The sequence below is a fragment of the Monodelphis domestica genome, chromosome 6 (genome assembly GCF_027887165.1).
Source record: "Monodelphis domestica isolate mMonDom1 chromosome 6, mMonDom1.pri, whole genome shotgun sequence".
NCBI lineage: Eukaryota > Metazoa > Chordata > Mammalia > Didelphimorphia > Didelphidae > Monodelphis > Monodelphis domestica.
In genome coordinates, this window is record NC_077232.1 from 199,772,253 (window position 1) to 199,799,566 (window position 27,314).

At 33.9% G+C, this 27,314-nt stretch overlaps 1 protein-coding gene across 4 annotated transcripts in view; it reads right to left on the reverse strand.

The window, feature by feature from the left end:
• Positions 1-27,314, reverse strand: part of FSTL5 (follistatin like 5) — a 980,329-nt gene that overhangs the window by 390,768 nt on the left and 562,247 nt on the right. The gene's annotated exons all lie outside the window — the stretch shown is intronic.

The window sequence follows — 27,314 nt, forward strand, 5'->3', positions numbered from 1 at the left end:
CAGCTCAACTAGTCCAACCCACTTATTAACAGATGCAGAAACAGAAGCCAAGAAAAGTATAGTAATTTGCCCAATGTCACACAGATAGGGAATAATATATGGGATTCAAATTCACAATCAGTGAGTCCAAAACCATAGATACACACTGTACTTTTCCAAAGCCTTTTTGAGGAAGTTTCACCTGTTCCTACCTTCCCTGGACTAGGAGTTTCACACTAAAGTCCAACAAGGATTCATTGGGCCTGAAAAGGCATAACTCCAATGCATGAATGTTTCCTATTTCTGTGTGAATGCACTGTGTAAGCTATTGTTAGGATTTATTCAAGACAAGATCTGAAAGCAAAGGAGTTACTTCACAGAGCCAGTTTCTCATTTTTGACTAGCAAGAATTGCATGTTTACCTTTGTGCTAAAATTTCCCCAAAGTAACCGAAACATATTTTACTCCTGGGTGTTCAACAAATAGACACCATTGTTTTCAAGAATAAGCCTACGAGGTTAAATTACTGCTTCAGTTTGGCAAGAGGCATCATTTATAGTAAAGAGATTGTGAATTAGCAAGTCTTGTAGGTAACAGGGATGCAAAAGAGCTGTCCTTGGTAGAATTTCCATTAAAAGCTGATATGAAGTTGTCTATGCCCATAAAGAAAGGTTTATCTCTACCTATCCCCTGAACCTACTCATCCTTGTAGGCTATGTGATTCACGGATATTGGGGTCACAATGTAAGCAGAGTGGCAAAATTCAAACACTGACTGTACTTCTATAGCTATTCTGTGTGTGTGTGTGAGAGAGAGAGAAAGATACAGAGAGACAGAGGGGGGGAGGAGAAGAGGGAGAGAGAGGGAGAGAGGGAGAGAGGGAGAGAGGGAGAGAGAGAGAGAGAGAGAGAGAGAGAGAGAGAGAGAGAGAGAGAGAGAGAGAGAGAGAGAGAGAGAGAGAGAGAGAGAGAGAGAGAGAGAGAAAGTTTCACAACTATAATATTTCCATTTAGGCAAGGATCTGGTCAACTTGGACCTGTGAAGAACACTAATAATTTAATGTTAAACTTCAGAATAAACCTAATATATCAAAAGCATTTTCTAATGACATCTTAAATGTACTAGCTTTTCAAATACCAATTAACTTTCTAATGCATTTCTTTGCTCTGTCTTTTGGTTATTAATATAGCTTCAGAATTTCCTGTGCTACTCTTTATTTTGTTATAATTAGTAAACAACCTGAGAAATCTTCTTTGATGGAGACACCAAGTGAGTGCCTAAGGTTTTATGTTAATCATGCCCAAGTAAGAAGAAAATATCATGAGGAAATCCAGTATATTTTGGCTCAGTAGTTCATCCCTTTTAGTCAAGTCATTGATCACATACTGAGTGCTTTTCCGTGCACCAAGCATAGTGTTGATATACCAAGATAAAAAATTGGCCCTCACCTCAAAACTCCCATTTTATGGTAGTAGAAGTCAAGAGTTGAATATATCATCTACACAAATAATTTCCCAGGGACTCTGGGCTCCCCCAAATCCTAAATGCCAGTTTCTCTTTTTGGCTTGTTGCCTTCATCCCAAAATAAACCTCTAAAAAATTCTCTAAAAGAAAGGTTAGCTATAGCTTTTGTGTCTAGTGTTTTCTAAAAAAGTGGGCAACAGGGTCTTCTTCACCCACTAATAGACATGCAGTATATAAAATGCACACACACATATGTGAGAGAAAAAAGATAGAAAAGAAGAAAGAAAAACAGAAAGAGTTATAGAAACATACTTATCAGATATGAAACAAACTTTATTTCACAAAATACACATAAATGCATAAGGTACAAAAGATTCACAGGAGTCCAACTGTTCTTTAGAATTTATTTTTGTGTATGTATTTCTATTTCTATTTTTAAAAACCCTTACATTCCATCTTAGAATCAGTGCTCTGTAGTGGTAAGGGCTAGGCAATAGGGATTAAATGACTTGTCCAAGGTTACATGTGTCTAGGAAGTGTCAGAAGTCTGATTTGAACCTAGGACCTTCTATTTCTAAGCAAGGCTCTCAATCCACTCAGCCACCTAGCTGCCCCCAAGTATTCTATTTCTTTTGATTATCTGAAAGAAACTCCAAGCTAGCTCCATATATTTGTTTCCTTTGTATAAAATTCAGGTTATAGTGTTTTAATCAGTGAAGTCTTGTATTATGTATCTCTCTATTTTAGATATTTGCTTAAGCCACTGATAACTTTTCATTCCTTAATAATTATTGTCTACCAAGATTTTCATTCTCTTTACTCCAGTACCTAAGCATGTCTTTTTTCTTCTTTATTTATTTCTGATTATTCTATACTTGCCTTCTACTTGGTGACCCTGTCCTCTTTTTGCCCACATCCCTATATAATAATAAGTAACTCTCATATACTCATACTTACATAAAAATTTAATATTTGCAAAGGACTTTTCTCACAATAACAGCAATTCAGGCATTGCAGATAACATTATAACCCCTTTCTTGATAAATACTAAAAATATCTGAAAATTTTAAAGACTTGACCATGATCAAATAACTAAGTGGCTATAGTAGGATAAGTATGAATGAGTATCTTGGTAAATGTATAACGACCAGTGTTCTATGGGGAAAATGTACACAGGTCACAATTTCAAATCTAATCTGAATTATGGATATTTTTCCATTACTTTCTTAAATATAGAGACCATAAACAAATCAATAAAACAAGCCCTGATTTGAAGCATTTGCCAATATCTGAGGTGAGAATGCTGATGCTGAAAGTTTAACTATCCGTCTTATTTGAATGGCTTCAGCTCATTCTTTATAGAAATTAGATATCTTTAAATGCTTATTGGATCAGAGATTTATGGCTCAAAAGGAACTTAGAGAGAATTTACTCAAACCACTTCCTGTTAAAAATGAGGAAACTGACACATGGAAAGTTTTGCCTAAGGTCATAAAGGTATCAGATGACAGAGGTGGGATTTGAACACAGATATTTTGAGTCCAGAGTGAGTGCTTCACTTTTTATAACACACTGACTCACTTAGCAAATGAAACTTTTATTAGTTATTTGTATACATTCTACTTGTACTAGATTATAAGCTTTTTGAGGGCAAGAATTGCATTATTTCTCACATTCATATCCCTAATGAACCCAGCACTGTGCTTTATGCAGAATGGACATTTTCTAAATGCTTGCTCAATTAAGTTTAAATGTAAACTTGTGTCTATGTACTTTAAAAGGATGATTTGATGCAACAACTTAGATAATGGCAGTCCAGCAATTCCAATACTTGAGAAAGTTAACATAACAAGAAGGACAATTTATGCTACCAGAATAATTATTTTGCTTTCAATTTCAAGTCAGATTTCTGAAATTTTCCTTCTCAGGTCATCAAGAAGCATCTGGTTTACACTGTTGGGCTAATGCCCTTCCTGTCATACACAGCCTAGCTATATTCTCACTGAAATACTCCTGCTTTCTATGCAGTGACAAACAGCCTCATTAGCTATAATATGATGTCTAGTTTCTCTAAATCTTGACTCATCCCAATTTAGTTCTCTTGCTTATCATTTGGGACCAAACAAATAGATGTTTGCCTATATTACTCTACTGGCAAGCAGAAGACCATTAAGCAACTAGAACTGACTTGAAATATTTCAGTTTTACTAACAGTACTTGAATCTTTCTATAAAGGCTAAGAGAAACTGAGAATTTTATTGAGAATTAATATTATAATTTAGTATCATGAATTATAGATACTATAGAAACAGAAGGGAATTCAGAGATGACAGTCCAATATGTGCATAAACAGACACAGTACTGTACTTGGAGTAATAGCAGAATTAGAACTAAAACAGGGGCTCTAGGACTTTGCCCTAGAACACAGATATCTGGGGGAGGGAACTTTGCAAATCTTAAATCCTCTCCCTTCAGGCCTCCATCACTGGGATGAGATCTTTTTGTCCTTAAAGTATTTGGCCCAGGGTACTGCCCCAAGAGGGAAATCAGCAGGATGTTCTCCTTTCTCCCAATATTGATTCTCTTGAGGGGGAAAGCAAAATCCACTCTATTCTTTGCCTACTCAATGGTGCCCCCAACCAACCCTGGACCATCACCAGTATTAAGCCATACACATGAAAACTCCAGGGTCATCTCCTTCGTTGGGAGCATGAAGGGTAGAACAAGATTCCTCCTACTCTCAGGCACATTGGTTTCCAGGCTGGTTTCCTAAGCAAAGAACCATATTCAGTGCTACATGGCATTGGGCAAGCTATGTATTATGTTCAGGGAGCACAATTTCAATTATACTGAGGCTCTGCCACCAATCCAGGGCTGCCCTTTAGAGAATCCCCCTTTCCTAGGACTTATAAGGTGTCCTAGCCATTTGACTAGATTTCCTTTCCTCAGTTGCCTCCTGTGAGGTGGACCTCGTGTGGTCTCAGAATATTTCAGTCTCAGGAGCCTGAATTTCAAGGGAAAGTCTCAGTCTCTCTAATCTTATTCCTCTCTCAAAGGATAGTTCTCCAACCACTGATATCTACTTAGACCCATTCTTCAATACTTTCATCTTAAAACCATTCCTTTTAAATTTGTCTTAAAAATTTCTGGCCCTTACTTTAACATGATATTCTTGTGATGACATCTCTTCTCTCACAAACTAAGATTAGCTACCTTTTGTCTCATACTGTCCAATTTATTGTTCCTGCTGGGGAAGATGTCGAACTCCTCCCTCCCCATGACTACTTAGAGACTCTTTCTCTCCCACCTTCATTAAGCAATTTCTTGTACTCTGAAGTTCACACTATCTAAATTTATCAGTCAATCCAGATCCTGGAAGCTGATATCTATCGTCCTAAAGATATTCTATTTCAATTCAGAGTTGAACTTCAAGAGAAAGGAAATGTAGTTTGAGTGCCCACACTTACTTCTTAACTCTTTAGTTTCATTTCAGAAATAACAAGAAAAAAATTGGTTTGGACAACTTCCACTAGAAAATTTATTAGCATTTTAAGGTTTGCAAAGTACATTGCTAACAATAACCCTATAGTGATAATTAGTCTAAGAATTATTATCCCCATTTTATGAATAAAGAACCTGATTTTAATAGTCTTATGTAAGCTTTAATTTATCTAAATTAAGCCAACTAGAAATCATAAGGGACACATAAGTGGTAAAAAATGGTTCTTTTATATACAATAAAATGATTCTCCAAATCATTGTAGTTTTTAAACCTTTTTGTTTGAAATTTCTGATTTTATTGACATAGGACTCCCAAATGACAGAATTTTTAATTTTTAATAATCATTTTCTACACATAATATATATTTGTACAACTTTATCACTCATAGGTTTGGGGAAAGAGGTCAGGAGTAAACTCACAAATTCACATTTGAGCCTCAGGTGCTTCAATATCTCTCTGATTCTATCATCCTGAGAGAAAATCAAGATCGGCAAGTTTGCAGGCATAGTAATGGGTCAGGTATCTAATCAAAGTAGGAACAGTGTCCAGATAAACTAGTTCTTCATAGATATTCTCCTATTTGTTGGATTCATGCATTTAACATTTGATAAATCCACAGTATACCTAGCTCTAGAAGCTAATTGAGTCTCTAGCCCATTTGGGAGCTGGAAGGAAAGTAAAAGATTTTTCTTTCTTGTGTGTAAGTGACATTATTGCTGGTTCTCGATAGGGTACAGAGGAAATGTTGGCTCTTTTAATTCTAAAATACAAAATATTCGAGTGAAAGGAAGCTTACGAAATCTCCTTGGATTGGCATAGGAGGAGGCTAAAAGTGCAGAAAATGGAAATGATTTCCACAAAGTTGATCCATTGCTCTTTTCACACCTCGTGCTGAGTATGAGGAAATAGGCAAGAACAAAATCGGCCTTTGTAGGACTTTCCTTCTATGAAAATCACTAACCTCAGACATAGCACTTGAAAAGATATTTAAAGAAACAAAAATTGAATAAGTTCCTGCTTTAACCAATACATATATTCAGAGTAAAAAATACAGACAAAAATGAAACATGTCAATCCCTCAAGGACTTTACTATTAACTAAAGGAGAAAACACCTGGGGGTTGGTATGAGGAAACATTTGATGAACCATGAAGTGATTTGTAAATATATGATAATGATTATTATAACAAGCTGTCATTATGTGCCTTATACTGTTAAGCACAGGTGATTCAATAATGTCTCTGTCACTAGATAGTGAGTTCCTTGAGGAGAGAAACTGTCCTTTTTGTCTCTTTTGGTATCCCCAGTACTTAGCACAAGACTTGACATATGATAAGCACTTAATAACATTTTTCAATTGAGAGTTTACCATTCCATGTTGACTCCTGATTTGTCAATACCCCTTATTCAAAATCCATTAATAGAAAAAATAAATGAAATATCAAAATGATTTGACAAAGTCCAGTTACAAACAAAGAACAGTAAGAACTTTCTATACAAGTATATTCACCAGTACCAGTAGTTAAATTATGTAGTTATCTAATGATTTTTGTGGTATGGTACGCATGTGAGTAAAGGAGATTCAAAATCCAGACTAGCTTCATTAGCCAAATATGCAGAATTTTCAAACTAGAGTTTGTATAATCTAATTCTCTTTAGAGCTATATTTTTACATTAAAAATGAAAAATTACTCTAAATAAACTCTAGTTAAACATTCTGCTTGTATGACCAGTAAGACTGCCCAGATAACTGAAAAAAAAAGTTTTGAATATAAAATAATTAAAATCATGACTCAGATGTTTTCAAACTATGTGGTTTTAGCCAAGTTCACTTATTCTCAAGAGGCATCAATTTCTTTATCTTTAGAATAAGGGATGATATAATATTTTATAAATTCAATGATAACACCTCATAGAATATGAATCAAGATATCTAGGTTCAAGATCTAGATTTTAATTTACTACATATATGGGGAATCTCAAGTTGCTTGGCCAAGAAGAGGTTTTTTTAGTCTTTATTTCTCAAAGTCTTTGAACAGAATTGTGTTTTACATTCTTTTTTTATGCAGGGCACTTTTCATGTGTCTTAGATACATAGGAAAAAAGTGCTGTGACCATAGGAGAAGAGGTGCAATGCTTACAGGGATGAGAGGAACTCTCCAACTAATGATGACACAAATTCTTGAATATAATAGATGAAAAATTCCTCAGGTTTAGATGCTATGTATTATTATTGTCATTGAATGGTTTTTAATATATATTTCTTAGAGTTGGATGTCATTTTGGTAAGATAATTATTTTTCTGTTTCCTATGGAAAAAAAACAAAAATTTTTTTCCCCAAATCAGCTTATAGATTTTCAAGTGAGTGATATAACTGGTAAAATACTAAGGAGCAGAAGAGATAGTCACTTATTTAGAAACTTGTATGAACCTACATATAATAATAATAATATTTCATGAGTTTGGGATGGAGATTTGGGACAAATAACATATAACTAACTTGTGTGGAAAGGAAAACTAAAACAAGTTCTGGATTTTCTGCCACTGAGATGGAACCAAAAGCAGGTGGAATGTTAGAGAGAAGATATTGACAAGACTGATAATTGGTGGGGGAAGGTGCAACTGGGAGTGGCAGTTGGTCTTGTGACTAGTACTTCCTTCCTGGCCCCAGAAGTGGAAGGATCTTGCTCCTGGTCTCTGGATAGAAGTGGCTCTATTCCTGATTTTCCCAACTGTGCGATTTCCCTGGATTCCTATGATCATTTCATCGACAAAAGGACTTAAGGGAAACAGTTTGAACTGTAAGGCCAGTCTTTAGGGGCATCAGCCTGAAGAGACAGGTCCAACCAGCTCTGAAAGTCAGAACTTTTCTTCCTCTCCCTGTCTACTGAAAGTCAGAACTTTTCTTCCTCTCCCTGTCTACTGCAAAGACTTTTGAAATTAAGAAGGCTAGCACAGATATAACATAGACAGGAATAACAGAAACCCTCCACCAGCCTGTGAGGTCTGGCATCAGCTCAAAAGCTGAGAGAGACTCAAACCTCATCTAGGGACATCCATCTTCCCTCATCCCTGATATCCTCCCAATCCAACTTGTTATTAAAAGTTTTCTTTATTTGAATATTGCAGTAAGATAATGGGACTTAAATTTCAAGGGACAAGAAGGAGTTGAACCTCAGGACAGTCATTCAACTACAAACTGTCCTTATTGGACCCTTGCTGGGTGACCTTGGTCTGGGGCAGGCTTGTCCTGGGGTGTAGGGGGTCCGTGCTTACCTGCTCTGGGGTATTTGCAACATCAATCTATAGAGAAGATGTCCCCTCAGGCCATCATTAGTGGTCCATTTCTCAGGAACCCCATTTTTCAAAAATAGCCTCTTGGCAGGGGATATCTCTCTCCTTTTACCTCACCGGCAGCCATATTCCCTCTCTCCCTTCAACTCCTCCATTCCCTGTTATAAAACCTTCATTTCCCCTGTTCTTCAATCCCACTCCATTTTCCATATAAATATTATACTTGCCAAATAAAAGTTTATCTTATGTTTCAAAAATCAGAGTCAAGAATGAAATTTTAGGAAGCTTTCACTCATACTATCAGTTAGCAGAAGATTCTATGCAAATGACTCTGGAATTAAAAAAAAAATGTGACTAACCCAAAATTTGGGAAAGAAGATGAAGCAAGTATTAAGATAAATTACATAATATCTTATGATTAGAGGTAAGCTTGTTCCATGCCAATGTATATAGTAAAGAGGTTACTGATTGCAAGAAGGGTGTCTTATTGTAGCAAGATTATTTGTTGCTGATTTTTTTAGACATATCCCTTGTGTTATGAATAAAACATATAGTGATTCAATCTTGCTAAAAATCTTATTTTGGAATTCTTTGTCCTATAACTAAATATTCCTTTATATTTACATAATTGCTATCATTTTAAATTAGAATAATGTACCACACTTTTTTTTTTGTTTAGGGTACAATATATTTGAACGGTATGCTTAAATATTTCAAGAAAAGTATCAACCATATCTGATATGAACCAGTCCCTTCTCAGAGACTATATCCTACTACTTCTACATTGCAATTTCCTCTTCCAAATTTGAAGAAGGGACAGATTCATGATGGTCATTAACTTAACCCATAGAAGGCAATGCATATCTATTTACATGGAACACAGACAAATGTTGAGAAATAACCTTGCATTTTAATGGTTTTCTCCTTCCAAGCTAGAATCACATGAGCTATACTATAGCACTATAGCACATAAGTCATAGGAAATCTTATATTTTACCTCAGTATTTCCCTGATGGTAATTTTAAAAGGTTTTAATTATATAAATTTAAAATTATAGTCATTCATGGTTATATCTCTTTTAATCTTCCAAAACACTTTCTGCCTAACACCCTATACTATAGGTTCTATAAGAATTAGTATCTCTACTTTCTAGATGTGAAAACTAAGTCTCATATAGGTTAAATGACTTGTTATATGACTAGTGCGTAGGAGCAAATAAGCAGTTAGCATTTGCTAAGCACTTAGTTGACAGCTAGCTGGCTCAATAGAGTCAGGAAGATTTCAGTTCAAATCTGGCTTCAGATACTTATCCTATGTGATCCTAGGCAAATCCATGAAACTCTCTTTTAACCCCTATTTCCTTTGATTCACTGGAGAAGGAAATGAAAAACCATACCAGACTAAGAAAACCCAATTGACAGTATTGATGTGCTATGGTCCACAGAGTCACAGAGTCAGACATAACTAAATGACTGTAAGAAATAAGTAAGGGATAGAGTAAATTTCATGGATTAGTTGTAAGAGGGAAAGAGGAAAATTTGGATACAAGCCCTGGGAGAAGATTCTGAGAAGGAGAAAAGGATTGTGGGAATTTGAACTGGCATTAACAGTCATTCTCTCTCCTGATTTTGACTGAATTGGAGGGAGGTTTTGCTCTGGCAATTTTCCCTCAACAGTCCTAATCTTGTGGAGAGGTTAGTTATTCATTGGTTTGAGCGTTTGCCTTGGAGTGGACTGTTTGTTTTTTTTTTCCCTGAAGTACAGAGATCATCTGCCTGTGATCCATTCGCCAGAAATCCACTTGGCCAAAGTAATCTCAAGGGTTTGTCACCTGGGACTTTGGGTTACCTAGTGAAGCCAACCCCAGACTTTAGGTAAGGGCTCAAGTATACTTGAAAGTCCTTCTTCTTTGTCTTTTTGATAATCCATGTTAATTAGGTTAGTTTATAGTCAAATAGCTTTTTGGGGTCTTAGATAAGAGCAGGGCTTGGGAATAGGAAGGGCTTGAGAAGATAAGAAGAGCAAACCCCACAAGGGGGAGCATAGATTGGTGGGAGGAGCTATAGCTGTATAGATTTAGGATTTTATTTATCATTTTCTTACCCTCAATGAACTTGATTTTTATAATTCAAAGGTTGTGCTTTACTAGTCCTTGGGAGGTCCCTAGATGGGGTTTTATCATATCCCAAATAGTCCCAGTTCTCAAGAAGCTCGCAGTCTTGTAGGTGGAGTCAACATATAAACAATTCTGTGGGAACCTAATATATACAGATAAATTGGAGGTTGTCCTAAAAGGAAGACACTAGTAAGAAAGGGAACTTGGAAGACTTCTTACAGAATTTGGGAATTTAGCTTACTTGATGGAAGCTTAGAAAACCAGTTGGTAGAAATGAGAAGAGAGAGTTACTACTATAGAGGAGTCAGTAAAAATGCTTAGAGCTAGAAGAAGGGATACCTTATATTAGGAACATCAGTGAAGCCAGTGGCACTGGATCTCAGATTATGTAGAGCAATGTATAAAAAAACTGGAAAAGTAGCAAGGAGCAGGATGAAAGGCTTTAGAAACCAAAAAGAGTATTTTGTGTTTTATCAGAGACCATATAGGATTCACTAGACATTAGTGTATGGGGGAGGAGTAAATACGATGGTAAGAGAGATATTACTTGAGCCCTAGAGTGTTTACTGAAAACTGAAAAGAAAATTGATTAAAAGTGTGAGTCAATGTCATTATGTGTAGAAATGCATAAAGTACCAATTCCTCTGTTGTCCTATCTCTATGATATCTAGGGAATGGAATAATAGATTTAATAAATATAGGGAAAGTCTTTGAAGTACAAAACAATTCAACATATCAAGTATCTAAATAAAAAAAGAAAGGAATCTAAAAATAGAGCTTCTATTATGACATTCTCTCTCCCAGAATCAGACACCTGTAATCCATGTTACACCTATTATATAAGCAAGCAAAGGTATCAAGCCTTCTAGAGCTTGTTTGATTCCTATCACATTTCTCTTCCAGAAAACAAAAGTACTGCTAAACCTTTTATATTGTTTACTGGAAAAAAGGTATTAGACTTGGCAGTGTGAAGACACTTTCTGGAATGTCAAGCAGTTATTGACTACCAAGGCTGTGCTAGTACATTTCAATGAACATAAACCACTGATTCTCAACACTGACATCTCACCTTATTGCATCAAACTGTCCCTAGTCATAAGATCAGCAACTGGGTGAAGGAACCAATAGCTTACTCAAGAACAAGATGATCTACAGAAAAGAATTACAACTTGACAAATTACTGCTTTCAAGGAAGTCAAGAAGTTATGAAACTGCCTCTTTTATAGGCTCACGGAATCTCAAAGTGGAAAGGAATTTTACAGGCAGTCTACTCCAACTTACACCTATGAGCTGTGCTTGTAGTTTTAGTCTTTTTTTCCAGTTTTAGTTACAGGTAGTAAGTTCCTGAATTTCTCTATTTGACCTGTGGTGACCCTGGAGCCAGTATTCCAGGTTGGTTGTTGCTACCAGCCTAGCAATGAAGCCCTGAAAAGTCAGGGTGCTGGGACACAATCCCAGGGGAAGCTTTGGACTTGGAACTTGTTGAGACTATGCTATACATATATACTGACTATTTGGGGGGACAACTATGATGCAATGCTAGTTTTTACTTTATTTTCATTTTTTTAAAACTTTTGGCTTACTTTCAGTAATTATAAACCATAGAATTACCACCAGGACTACCACCACCACCACTACTATTACTACTTCTACTACTACGACTACTAAACTAATAATAGTGAACTAATTATAATAATTTGCTTACTTTAAGAAATAATAACAATGTGTTCTGTCAAAACTGCATTATTTTCCTCTTTACCAATACTGCAAACAAATGAGTCTTACAGTTAAATTTTAGAAACTTCCTCAGAATGACCTTCAAGCTTTGTGGAATTATAAGGAAATCTGATAACTTTGATTGAATGTCAAAAGATCTTTTCAAGATACTAGGTAAATAGAACCACAAATCTAAGAATCTGCAAACCCAAAAGGCAGCAAAGTTTGAACTCTCCCTCACAGAGAAAATTTCTTTTTTAATAGATTGAGTAGAAGTTGGGTGATGGAAGACATGTCAAGAATCAATCTGAGTTCAAAGATAAATGCTGACAACAGATCTCATGATTTCAGTGTAATTGTGGAAAATGTTCATCTCTTCTTTCTCTCATCCTGCTTAGCAAGGGACATGGCAACATTGTTTATCACTATCTATTTGAAATCAGTTTAAATTCTTCTAGAAAGTGTCATTATCATGTTCTGTGCTTTTCAGGTTTTCCATCTCTTCTGAAGGTACAATCACCTTTTCATTCATTGTTGATGCTTGCCTTATAGCTAAGTATTAGCTTCTATTTAGAAGTTTAGCCTAAAATGATTCCAATTTGTCTGATATAAAAATAAATAATGTCATGAAGGAATAAAAAGGCATGCATACTGAATATTGTAGCCTTATTTTTTATTTTATTTTAAAATATGAAGCCTTCTTATTGATCTATTCAAGGATCATAGTTTCTGCAGGATATTGTATGAAGTTTGTAGAGCCCATTTATGATGCTTTTTCAGTAATAAATTTATTAAATATTTATTGAAAGGCTCCTATGTTTTTTTTTACAAAAAGTAAACCATATGCTTCCTATCTTCAAAGAATTTATACACCTAAAATACATTATTAATTTTTAAAACATTCTTATGAATATAACAGAATTTGACTCAATTGTATTTTGTTGAATCAGAATGTCAAAAGGGCCAATATTATGCCATAAGAGTAACTATTATCTATGGTGTTAGATTAATACTCTTAATGAGGATGATAGTTGTTATTTACACAATACTTTTAGGTTATTACAAAGCACCATAAAACTAGGACATAAATTCATGTTGTATATGATTTACATAGCAGACATTTACTCATCATCTTTTACTTATAGTATCTCTGTCTCTGTCTCTCTCTTTTTAACCTTTACCTTCTGTTTTAGAATGAGTTCTAATACAGAATAGCAGCATGGTCTAGGTGATTGAGGTTAAGTGTCTTGCTTAGAGTTACACAGCTAGGAAATATCTGAGACTAGACTTGAATCTAGGTCCTTTTAATTCCAGACTAGGTACTCTATCCACTGTGCAACCTAGGTGCCCCAGTAGATCTCTCTTCATTCCTGTATTTCAATTATAATAAACTAATCAGTAATCAAAGTATTGAAGTATTGCACCTCACTAAGGAAAACAGAACTGACAATAATTGTGATATTTTCCCAACAGATTAAGGCTGTCTTAAAAACAACATACTTAGGCAGTTCTACCAGCAAAGGTGTTTTCTTAGTAAAATAATATTGTAAAGCAGGAAATTATTTAATTCATGAAATTCCATATGAATCTCCCTCTGGGGCAGAATTTCAGAGGGAGAGAAATGTATTCGCATGGAATGTAAACCCATTAAACCAACATATTAAAAGTGTTTATGTCTAACAAGGTTCAGAGTCTATCCAAATGATTAGAATTTGGGGGAGGGAGACTCTGTATCTGAGTGAGTGTCTCTATGTGTGTGTGTTTCAAGGAGTGTTGGTATTTTTGGTTTATTCCTTTTTAATTCTGATGCTAGCATTAACTGCATTCCATTTATAACACAGAGTAATTGGCAGATTCTCTCAAGATAAGACCAACAATCCAGGAGAATAAATGTAACAGGGGGGCTGAGATATGTTAGAAAATCATTCCTAAGAAACTCATTCTATTCAGGAATTTTTTCTCAGCCTTATGTTCACCTAGTTTAAACAGCTTCTTCCTATTTGCGATTCAGTCATGAACTCTGATAGCTCCTTGAATTAGTTTTGAGTTACAGTGTACCCTGTAGATGAATCTCTGAAAAGTTGCATCCCAGGATCATAGATGAGGTAATTTACACTTCCTCCTCCTCAAGATGCCATGGAGTCGGAGAATCAGGCAAAAACAAGAGATAGCCTGATGAATTTCTTCCAGTCAATGATTTGGTTTCCCTTCTTCTTTATAGGTTTAGAATTATAGTTGTAAACATGAGGGCAACTTTTAAACCAGTGATCAGTTTCTGTAGTGACAGTCACATACTATTAGGACCAAATCTCTGCACTTTATGCAGGGGTGTTTTTTGGTTGATTGTTAGGCTATTCTGTTATATGTCCTATCCTGTTTTTCAAAGTATGGAATGCAGTACCAAAAGAAATGATACAATTCCTTTTCATTGAATCACTACAAGTTTCAGCTTTTTAGTTTCTATTGCTTATGGATCTTAAAATAATCATAAGCCTTTTCAGTAGGAATATTGTAATAGTGTTACTCCTATGAACTCTTATTAAAAACAGATGTAGCCGTCTTCCTTACACTGCACTAATTTCATATCCTATGCACTTAGCATAGTGACTGGCCAATACTCAAAAAATGAAACATATTTGTGGCATCCCAAATTTAGATGTTCCTTTGTCATGCATATACTAAATCTTTAATTTAAACGAGAGTGGTATACCAGATGGCCTTTGAGGTTCCTTAATGTTTGTTGAATTTAATTAAGTTGCGTTTATCTAAAAGCAAAGCAGTCAGTATGTAAATCTATACTGAATTATGAGCTAAGTCATTGTTTCAATTGTTATTATGATTTTTATTGTCTAGACTGGTGATTTTATCACTGTAAGGAAATTCCATATAGGAACACCAATTGATGCAAATCATCAACTCTTGTAATTTGAAATTTTTGTTGCCCCAAGAGAACCAAGAGTGATAGTAAATGTTTTGTCTATGGTTGTACAGCTAATAAATGTCAGACAGGTCTTGAATCTAAGTCTTCCTGACCTTGAAATAGGCCTTATATCCCCAATGTCACATTGCCTCTCATTGCCATTTAGTTATCAACTGAATTTTAAAAAAATTATTAGATACTTAAGAAGACTATGCTACAGTCTCTGTTCTACATCATTTCTATTTTAAGTGATAGCTATTGACTTTTTTTTAAACTAAGAGCATTAACAGCTAAAGTTGACTATCCTCTCTCCATCTCTACCACTTTTAAACATTTTTTCTAGGTTACATATATATGTGTAAAATTTTAATAATTATTTTTTGACATTTTATAACTCATGTTCTGTCCCTCCTTTCCACTCCTTGAGATGGCATGTAGTGTGATTTAGGTTGTACATGTGTTATTATATTAAACATATTCCATGTTAATCATGTTGTGAATGAAAGCACATAGCATTTACACTAGAGAAAAATTCATGAAGGAAATAAATTGAAGAATGTATGCTTCAATCTGCATTCAAACTCTATTAGTTCCTTATAAGGCAGTACATATTGTTTTTTGCCATGAGTCCCTTGGAGTTGTCCTAGATCTTTGCCCAGTATATTTTTTAAATTTAATTTTATTATTTTAATAACAAATTTCCACATAAATTTCCTGAAGTTATATGATCCATATTGTCTCCTTTCCTTCTCCACTACTCCCTCCCACTGCTGGCAAGCAACTCAATCTGAGTTTACATATATTATCACACAAAATATATTTCCATATCATTTATTTTTGTAAGTGAGCAGTCCTATAAAATCAAAACCTCCAAACATATACCCAAATAAACAATTGGTAAATCATACGCTTTCATCTATATTCCAACTCCAACAGTTTTCTCTTGAGGTGGATGGCATTCTTTTACATGAGTCCCTCAGAATTGTTCTGGATCATTTATTTCCTTGATGTTAGTAGCAAAGTCTATCACATTTGATCATTCAACAATATTTCTGGTTTTGTATATGATGTTTTCCTGGTTCTGCTCATTTCACTGTATCATGTATTAGAGGGTTGGTTTGGGTGTTATAGAAAAGTAGTTGATGACATATAACCAGAAGGTAGAAAGAGGGTGAGATGAATTAATTATTCCCCCTTTCAGTCTTCTTCATATATGTCTCCTCACTAACCCTGTCTTTACTTCCCTCTAATAACTGGTCTTATAGATGAACCTCTTCCCTTGGGAAAAGAGAGAAATCAGTTCTCTTTCTCTTCCACTGTGACTATTTCCTTCACTCACAAGGAAATCAATTTACGATAAATGACATCTTTATTCTAACAATAATGGTCAGGGGTAAAACAGAAAGATGTCTGAAGGTTTAGGGTCTAGAGGAAAGAGGGGAAAGGAAGTCCCTGTCTGTCTAAATTTTCTTTTCCCTCCCTCCAAAAGTTGAGAGACTCAGGCTTGGCAGCCTGGCCTCTGAGAGGTTCAGGTTTGTGACCCCTGGTCTTTGTCCAGCACAGCAAATGTCTAGACCCAGTGTGTCAAAGGAGCTGTGTGAGATCTTGTTAGGCTTCTTATTCTTCTCAGGTTTCTGCCACACTTCTTGGTATCATTGGGGGGAAATGGTGATCAGGTTCAATGAGAGATTTTGTATATTACTCAGGATCCAGTCTCAGATCAGACCTTCTCCTTTGCTATCTCAAGATAGAAGAGAGACCAATTGTCTCTCCCCTGGAATCTCCTCTTCCCATAAGAATCTAAGCCTTCTCAACTATCCCATGCGGTAGATGGAAACCTTTGCATTTCTTCCAGTCTCTGTCATTCAGTGTCTCCGGATTATTCCTCCATCACAATGAGTTCACATAGGTCTTTCCAGATATTTCTGAAATCATCCTGTTCATCATTCCTTCAACATCAACAAATTTGTTCAGCCATTTGTCTCCCTTCAGTTTTCATTCTTTGCCATCACAAAAAAAGAGCAGCTATATTTTTGTACAAACATGTCTTTTCCCACTTCTTTATCTCTTTGGGATACAGATCTGGTAGTGGTATTATTGGATTAAAGGGTATACTTCCTTTTATAACCCTTTGGGTATAATTCCAAATTGTCCTCTAGAATGATTGGATGAGTTCACAACTCCTCCAGTAATGCATTAGTGTCCTAATTTTGCCATATCCTTTCTAAAATTTACCATTTTCATTTACTGTCATACTGGCCAATCTGCTAAGTGTGAGGTGGTATCTCAGAATTGTTTTAATTTGCAATGTTCTAATCAAGACTGATTTAGAACATTTTAATATGATTATTGATAAATTTTATTTCCTTACCTGACTACTGCCCATTCAATACCCTTTGATGTGCCAACTGAGGAATGATTTATATTCTTATAAATTTGACTTACTTTTTTATATATTTAGGAAATAAAACCTCCATCAGAGAAATCTGTTATGAATTTTTTCCAGTTTGTTGTTTTTCTTCTAATCTTGGTTGCATTGGTTTTGTTTGTACAAAAACTTTTTAATATAATATAATCAAAATTTCTAATTTACTCAATTATTTTTATCAAAAAGTGAGTATTTATCCCCAAAGCTTGGATCATTTGGTTTATTAAACACTAGATTCTTCTGATTCCTCTTGAAACTCAAATGCCTTTTGAGTTTTGTCAAAATAATGGGCTCCTCCCCAACTTTATTTTTTTAAAATATCACTTGTAGTGCTTTCAATATAGTAGAGCCATACTAAAAAGAGTTTTTAGACTAGACCTATGATTGGTATAGGGGACTTCTTGTGAGAAATTTCTTTCTAATCATGCATAGGCATACATATAAACATGTACACACATATATACACAAAAGTTTTCTGAAACTTACTGTCAAATATTTTTGAAGCACCACGTTTAAGTGATTCATTTAACTTGTCTTGGATCACATAACCAGTATGTAGGATAATAAATTTAGAATTTTAATGGACCACAGAGGATATCTGGTATACCACCATCAAGAAAAAATAAGGAAAATGAGGCCCCAGTGACAGTAAATTATTTGTCCATAGTCATACAGATAGTAAATATAAAAGGTAGAATAATAAAGGTAGTAAAATATAAAAGGTAGAATGTGAGTTCAAATCCTCTAAGTGCAGAGCCATTATTGACATTATTGATTATATAGTGATTATCGACTATCATTGATAAAGCACTTCTTGGGCATCAGCAGAAAGAATTGAACCTGTATTTCTGAATCTCTGAAGCTATTTTTCAATCCACTGTGACATGTTATCTCATAGTAAAGTTACCTCTTCTCCAATAAAGGATAATAAAGTAAGGAAATATGCTCAGGTAAAATATATATGGTGTGGGAGTAAAAATAATGGAATAAAGGCAAGATCTTTCCTATCAGTTTCCAAGTTGTCTTTTTCTGGAAAAAAAATTCACTCTATCCTTTTTTGGGTTCTGCTACTCAAGGTTGTTGGGTATTTTTTGCCTGAGCTCTCCCAAATTCCCTTACAAACAACTATAAATCAATGTCTAAAAAAACATAAAACAAAACAAACAATAATGGCCAACAACCTTGAGTAGCAGAACCCAAAAAAGGATAGGGTGAATTTTTTTCCAGAAAAAGACAACTTAGAAACTGATAGGAATGATCTGTCTCACTGGGGTGAGAGCACAGTCCAGTGAAACATGTGCCAGCAAAACTTCATCAGCCCAACAAAACAACAGCAGGGCTTATTGGTTAATAAATCTGCTTTCTGTGGCTTTTCCAGTTCCCTAGCCACAGAAAGTAAGGGGGTTAGACACTGGTCAGACAGAGATTATAGGGGTCCCTTTGAGGATGCTGTCAAGTATAGGGCTTTATTACATTGTCCAACTGTAGTTCCAGGTTGCAAGGAGGAACAGCATGAATAAAGTCCTTTTTCATAATTTCAACATATAATGGAGTGGTTCTGGTTGCCCAGAGATATAAAAGAACAGAGATCACACCTCTCCTTAAATTATGCCATCTAGAAATAATTTAAAATTTATAGAACTTATAGAACTGGCTTTGAAAATATTAATATGAAAGTCCTGAAGCTCAGTTTACCTTGGGTTCACCTTGGAATCAGAGCCCAATTTTATTTTATTTTATTTTATTTTTTAATTTTATTTGGTCATTTCTAAACATTATTCATTGAAAACAAAGATCATTTTCTTTTCTTCCCTTCCCCCCCAACCTCTCCCATAGCCCATGCGTGATTCCACTGGGTATCACATGTGTTCTTGATTCAAACCCATTTCCATGTTGTTGGTATTTGCATTAGAGTGTTCATTTAGAGTCTCTCCTCAGTCATATCCCCTCAACCCCTGTAGTCCAGCAGTTGCTTTTCATTGGTGTTTTTACTCCCACAGTTTATCCTCTGCTTATGAATAGTGTTTTTTAGATCCTTGCAGATTGTTCAGGGACATTGCATTGCCACTAATGGAGAAGTCCATTACCTTTGATTGTACCACAATGTATCAGTCTCTGTGTACAATGTTTTCCTGGTTCTGCTCCTTTTGCTCTGCATCACTTCCTGGAGGTTGTTCCAGTCTCCATGGAATTCCTCCACTTTATTATTCCTTTTAGCACAATAGTATTCCACAGAGCCCAATTTTAGTAGAAAGTTAAAAGTCAAGAAATAAGCTGAAAAAATGAGCAAATGACAAAAAAATGAACCTGACCATAAAAACTCCTATAGAAACCAAGAAGATCAAAACACAGACTCAGAAGAAGACAAGAAAGTCAAAAAGCTACATTCAGATACTTAAGGAAAAATTTGAATAGTTCTTAGGCCCCAAAAGAATTCCTGGAAAAACTCTATTTTTTTTTAATCAAACAAAAGTTAGAAGAAAAATTAGGAATCAAATGGGCATAAGGGGCAGGTAGCTGGTTCAAAGGATTGAGAACCAGGCCTAGAGATGAGAAATCATAGTTTCCAATTGGGCCTCTGAAATTTCCTATCTGTGTGACCCTGGGCAAGTCTATCAATCCAAATTGTCTAGCCCTTACCACTCTTTTGATTTGGAACTGACACTTAGTATTATTGCTAAGACAGAAGGTAAGAATTTCAAAAATTATATTTTTAAAAAGAAAAATATGGGAGGGAAGGAATAAAATCATGAAAATAAAATCAATAGATTGGTAAAGGAGGCACAAGAATTACTAAAGACTATACACACCATAAAAATAGATTATCCAATGTTAAAAGAGTCACAAAAATCCACTGAAGAGAATAAGTTACTAAAAATTACAATTGGCCAAGTGGAAAAGAGGGTATAAAAGCTTACTGAAGAAAATATTCCTTAAAATTAGAATTGGGCAAGGGGAAGCTAATAGCTTCATGAGACATTAAGAATTAATAAAAACAAAATCAAAAGAAAGAATTGAAGAAAATGTAAGGTTTATAATTGGGGGAAAAAGAATTAACCTGGAAAATAGACTGAAAAAAGAATATTTAACAATTACTGGACTACCTTAAAGCCATTATTAAAAAACAAAATGTTGATATCATATTTCAAGGAATCATCAAAGAAAATGCTGCCCTAATATCTTAGAAACAGAGGGTAACATAGAAATCAAAAGAATCCACTGATCATCTCCTTAAAGATATGATAAAATAAAAGAAAAGCTCCAAAGAATATTATAGCTGAATTCAATAGCTCTCATATTAAGGAAAAATGTTTCAAGCAGTCAGAAAGTAATAACGCAGATATTTTGGAGCTACAGTCAGTATTACCACAGGCTTTGTAGCTTCCACATTGAAGAACTGGATGGCTTGGAATATAATATTCCAGAGACTAAAGTAGTTACAATTTCAATCAGGGAATCACCTATCCAGCAAAAGTGAGTAATCTTTCAGGAGAAAAAAGAGCATTTCAAAGTATTTCTAATAAAAAGACCATAGCTGAATAGAAAATTTGACTATTAAATTAAAGACTTAACAATTAAAAGGTAAACATTAAAAAGAAACAATAAGAGATTCAATAAGGTTAGACTCCTTACACTCCTATATGGGAAAACAATAACTCCTAACAATTTTATCATTATTAGGACAATTAGAAGGAAAATACATAAATAGAGGGAATGTGTATGGGCTTACTTTTATGGGATAATATCAAAAAATGAATAAAGAAATAAAAATATACAATTAGGGGATGAGAAATATGGATGCACTAAAGGAAGAGGGAAAGGAGAGGTGGAATATGGAAAATGATCTCATATAAAAAGAGGAACAAATAAGACTTTACAGGAGAGGAAATGAAAGCATGAGATGGAATGCTAAAAATTTATTCTCATCACAATTGGGTCAAAGAAATAAGATCATACATATTTGGGTTTAGAATACTATCTTATCCTACAGGAAAGTAGAATGGGGGGATAAGGAAGGAGGGGTTTAAAGAAAAATAACAGAATGGGGATGTGATGTTCAGAAGCAAAACTCTTTTTAGGAAGGACAAAGTGAATAGGGAAAGAGAAAAAATAAGCAGGAGAAAAAAAGATAGAGGGAAATACACAGTTAATAATCATAACTATGAAAGTAGATGGGATAAATTCACCCATAAAATGGAAGTGAGTAGAAGAGTAGATTAAAAACCAGCATTTACAATCCTGAAGGAAAAACAATTGCTTTGTTTCTCTGATAAAGACCTAATTTCTCAGATATATATATAGAACTGACTTAAATTTATTAGAAAAGAGACATGCCCTAATTGATAAATAATCAAAGGATATGAATAGGTAGTTTTCAGATTAAGAAATCAAAGTTTTCTTTAGTGATATGAAAAAATAATCTAAATGACTTTTGATTAGAGAAATGTTAATTAATATAACTTAGAGATACCATATTACATCTCTCATATTGGTAAATAAGAGAAAATAAATATCACAAATGTTGGAGGAGATTTTTGAGACACTAATGCACTGTTAGTAAAGTTGGTAAAGTAAACTGATTCCATCATTCTGGAGATGAATTTGGATCTATTCCCAAAGGGCTGTAAAACCCTGAATATATTCTGTGATCCAACAATAGCACTAGCAGGTTTGTATTCCAAAGAGTTTAAAAACAACAACAAAAAAGGGACCTATATGTAAAAAATATTTTAGCAGCTATTTTTTTTTTGCTGGCAAATAACGCTGCTAATCAATTGGGGATCTAGTGAAGAAGTTGTGGTATAAGAATATGATGGAATGATATTATGCTATAAGAAATGATGAGCAAGAGGCTTTCAGTAAAACCTTGACTTAGCTATTCTCAGAAATTAAATTATCCAAGATAATTATAAAGGGCTTATAATAAAAAATGATACCCATCTCTAGTGAAAGAACTGGAGTCTAAATATATACTTAAAACATTTTTTTCCTTTTATTCTTATGTGTGTTTTCTTTCCTAACATGTCTAGTATGGAAACAAGTTTTACATTACTATATATGTATAGTCTATATTAAATTCCTTGACTTCCCAGTGAAGGGAGTGGAGGGAAGAAGAAAATTTGGAAAATGAAAAACTAACTCTTAAATTTTTACATAGTATTAGAATAAAAATGAAATATTCAAAAATCAAAATAAACAAGCAATTTAAAAAATGAAAAAGGCATGTTGTTTCTTATTTGTAATGTAGTTTGTATGAATTAGCTTATTCATAAGGGAAACATGCTGTTTCTGAATGATCTTTATTTTCCTTTCTAAAAGTTCACAAACTATATCTTTCATAATGCATCCTGGAATCTTTTCATGAGTCAGAACTCAAGCTCACTGACCAGTGAATTACAGATTCTAACATTTCTTTTCTGAACGTTAGAAAAAGACCTCACTCATCCCCTGTGCCTATAGCAAGTCATTCAAAGACATGTTACCTCTTGGGGAAAACAGTTGGCACTGAAAGTTGTGCCCTGGAATGTATCTCCCAAATATTCATTTCATACCAATGACTAAAAATCATCAAGGATTATTAGAATCTGTATTACCCTTTCCTCATGATTCTTGTTTTTATTTCACTGATGACCACTTGTAATTTGAGATCTTTTTCAGTTTGGAAGATTATTTTTCCATACTTTCATTTTCAAAAGGTTATTATAATGAGATAAGATTAAATGAGTTGTATGTAATACCTTGAAAATCTTAAAGCAATCCATATTAGATTTTAGTTAATATATATTTTGATAATGTATGCTTGTGTTTACATACATATATATATATATACCAAACATGTATATAAACCACATACTTACATTTATTGCTGAGTATATATCAACTGAGAAAACATTAAAGTATCCTATAACTTATAATTATTATTGTTAAGTATTTTCCACTTTGATTAAGATTTTTATTCTTAAAATAAATATTTTAAAGGTTAATGTAGTATTAAAATTTTACTATTATCTTTTATCATATTTTCTCATTTCCTCATCTGTCCTTCCTCCCAAATGAATGTTCTCTTGTAACCTATTAAAAATAACCAAAATTATCCCATACTAAATTTCCAAAATATATAATATTCATTTTCATATATACAAATGTACAGAAACATACAAAATTAAACTTAGATTTTAAAAGACGGACAAGTGATAATAAAGATTAAGTAACAGTGGTGAAGGCAAGGATATGAGTAATAAGCTATTCAACCAATGGATAGTTGAAATATTACAGGATTTGAAAATAAAGGAACCTGTATTCAATTTCTATCTCTTCTACTTACTACACATGCATCCTTGGATAAGTAATTGAATTCCACTAGGCTTCAATTTTTCCTTCTATAAAAAGACAGAACTGGATTAGGGAATATGTAATGCCCTTTTTAACTCAAAATACAACCAAGTTATGAAATAGTATACATTGTAAAACAAACTCTATATGATTAAATATTAAGTTGTCCTGCCTAATCTTCTTTAAATAGATAAAAATAGTTTGTAATTATGTTAATTATTAACATACAAATAAAAAATGATGTTTCCTCTGTAAGTCTTTGTAATTTTTTTAGAGAATTTTTAAAATATCCTCTTTTCCTTAGGACTACAATACTAAATTATTCATAAACTTTAAAATATATATACATACATATATGTGTGTGTGTATTTTTAATAGGAGGTGACATAATGAGGGTATGAGTTTGGACAAAGAATATCAGCATAGTGAAACAGCATTGAAGAAGCTAGTTTTCTCAGAAAGAGAAGTCAGACTGGAGAATCAGGAAAGACAGGTTCTAGTCCTATCTCTTCCATTAAATAGGTGTAAGAATAGAGGAGGGATCATTTAACCTCTATGTTTTATAGCTATATGTTTTATTACTTTTAAAATAATACTTGGCCTATATTATCCTTAAAATTCCTTATGAGCTTCTATGATCTCCTACTCCTATTACCTAATCATGTTGAATAATAAAGGGGTGTGTGTGTGTATGAATGAAGTAAATTGCTTCATAAATCAGGAGAAATTGGTTTAAGTCTCATTTCTGATAAGCATTTTGTGACCCATGGCGAATCACTTAATCTCAATAATTTCCTAACTACAACTTGCAAGTAGGAGATTATGTCCATTAATCGAAGTTTTATTTTTTTTTGCCACCGAGTTCCCTAAATGAATGAAATCACAAACCCATCATCCAAAATAAGTATAAACTCCAAAATATATAGTGCTTAACTTTTTTAAAGCCTCTTCTACTGTCTTTTTGTCCAAAAAAGGACTTTGAAAGTAGACTGTAGAAGTACAATTATTATCATTTTTAAATGACAAACACCTTAGAGCAAGTAAAGAAACTGCCAAGAGTCACACAGATGGTAAACATCAAGAATGAGATTTAAACCCCAATTTTTTGGAATCAAGTCTAATACTCATACCTGTTATTGCCCAATACTCAACCACCTTTCCCCCTCAATTGGAAAAAAAAATCCTTAATTTGATACAATCTATTCAAAATGCTATTACTTTTATTTTTGTTGTTGTTCAGTTATTAAAGTCATGACTGATGTGATCCCATCTGGGGTTTTCTTGGAAAAGACACTAGAGTGATTTATCATTTCCTTCTCCAGCTCATTTTACAGATGAGTAACTAAAGTCAGTATGTTTAAGTAACTTGCTCAGAGTCATATAATTAGTAATTGTCTGAGACCAGATTTGAACTCAAAAGATGAATCTTTCTCACTCCAGATTCCAGAACCATCACTCTATCCACTATGCCAAGTTCCACATTAATTTTATAATATTTATTTAACACATGTTTCCATGATATATGTTATATTTGTGTATTTCTGACTTAAGAAAAAAATCTAAATCATTTCTCACATAAAATGTTTATATATGATGTGGTTGGTATATCTTACATGGGATGAAGATTTATATGACAAAATGGAAATTAAGTGAAATATGTATAAATTCAAAGCTAAGATTTTGTTCTAACATTTACAAATATCATTGTCTTCCCATGAAAGCTACATTTCAACAATTTAGAAAAAAAAAGGTTTTGTAAACACTTCTAAATTTTTATTTAAGGACTTTTCCATGGTTACATGATTCATATACTATCCCCTCTCCTTTTACCCCTTCGCCCTTCCAGAACACACAAGCAATTGCACTGGATTATATATGTATTATCACTCAATACCTATTTCTATATTAATCATTTTTGTAATAATCTTTTAGAATCCAAAACCCCACATTCAATACCCAACAAGTGAAAAATGAAATTCTAAACACTTAATAATTCACAAAGAAGGCAAAAATATTTCTCCTCATTGTTGAGTGCTTTCCTACATCAAGACAACAGCTCCTAGACTATTTCCACTTTCCAATATTCTCTAGCATTTGTCCCAGTTGAGTTTGGCAGTTCACTTTTGAAGTCATCTATATTTCAATGTTTTGCTTATCCTTTCTTCTTTAAATATTTCCATTGAAGGTCAGTTATCTTGAACTCTTCATCAATACATATTTATATATTTCCCAAGCACAAAATTCAGGAGACATTTGTGTTCAATCTTCATTGTACCTCATCTCACACACACACACACACACACATATACACACAGCATTTGTTGCTTCTTGTGTAAATATAAAATTCCAGGATTACATCCTATTTTTCTTAGAGCATTGGACCTACCAGTCCTTAGGCTTGCAAAGAATATATTGCTAGGGAAGCTGTACCTGATAATGATTATTCAACTCTGTAGGACCTTGACCCATTGTGTATAAATTATCTTCTAGAATATTGATATCTATGAGCAAAAATTGGCAGGAAACCAGTCAAATAAGATGGTGCCCAATGGGAATTTGCCAGTAGAACTTAGCAAATAAGTACTAAGGATGGATAAGGCTTAAATAGATACAAATTATCTAATTGTCCATTTTCTACTGTGTAATTTTCTTTGTGAATATGTATATATACATATATATGGAATCTTATCATCAAATCTCATCTTCAAGGTGTTTGATGAAATAGTTGAAGGTCTTCCTTTTTCTTTGCTCAGTATAGCAAGCTGTCTTAAACCCACTCTGCTATACTTTGCAATAGCCCAGTTTCCCTCCTTCTTTTTTTCTATCTGACCAGAAATTTATTAAAAGTGTTGTCTACCTACTCATTTGTTATATTTTTTGGAGGCATGCAAATAAATTTTTCAGTTATATTTCTTGTTTCTTTTTCTCCTTTTCCTGAGGAGAATAGAACTTAGAGCTGCAAGGTTATTTAGAGATCAAAGGAACATAGTATGGCATACTTAAAAGTAAATTCTCTTTCTGTATAGATGAGGAAACTGAGGCACAGATCTGTGTGATAATTTGTTCGAAGATCCATTGTCAATAAATGGTGCATCCAGAATTAGAAACTATAGTCTAAATTCAAATTCACTATAATCTGAAGTATATATGAAAGCATTATTGTTTGTTAGATGGCCTTACATTAAGAGAAATACTGTAAGTTGGATATTATCAACTCTGGTTATATCTTTTTTACTTAGGAAACCATGTATGTACCTATTCCTCAAGAATCACTTCCATGTTAAAAATATTATTTCACCAAGTTATCATATTAACCACAAAGGAAATGCTAAGCCACAGATGAAAACATTTAATATTCTGTGGTGACCATAGATATATAAATATCTTGGTTGATTCTTCACAGATATATTCTGAAGAGATAACACTTATAGTTGTGGAGAGAGGAAAAGCAAAAGGAGTAGAAGCAATCCTGGGCTTCTGTTTCCACTTGGATAGAGAATTCCCAGTGAAGAAAATGCTTCCACTGATTCGATGCTAAAGAATCATATGACTTGCCAGGGTC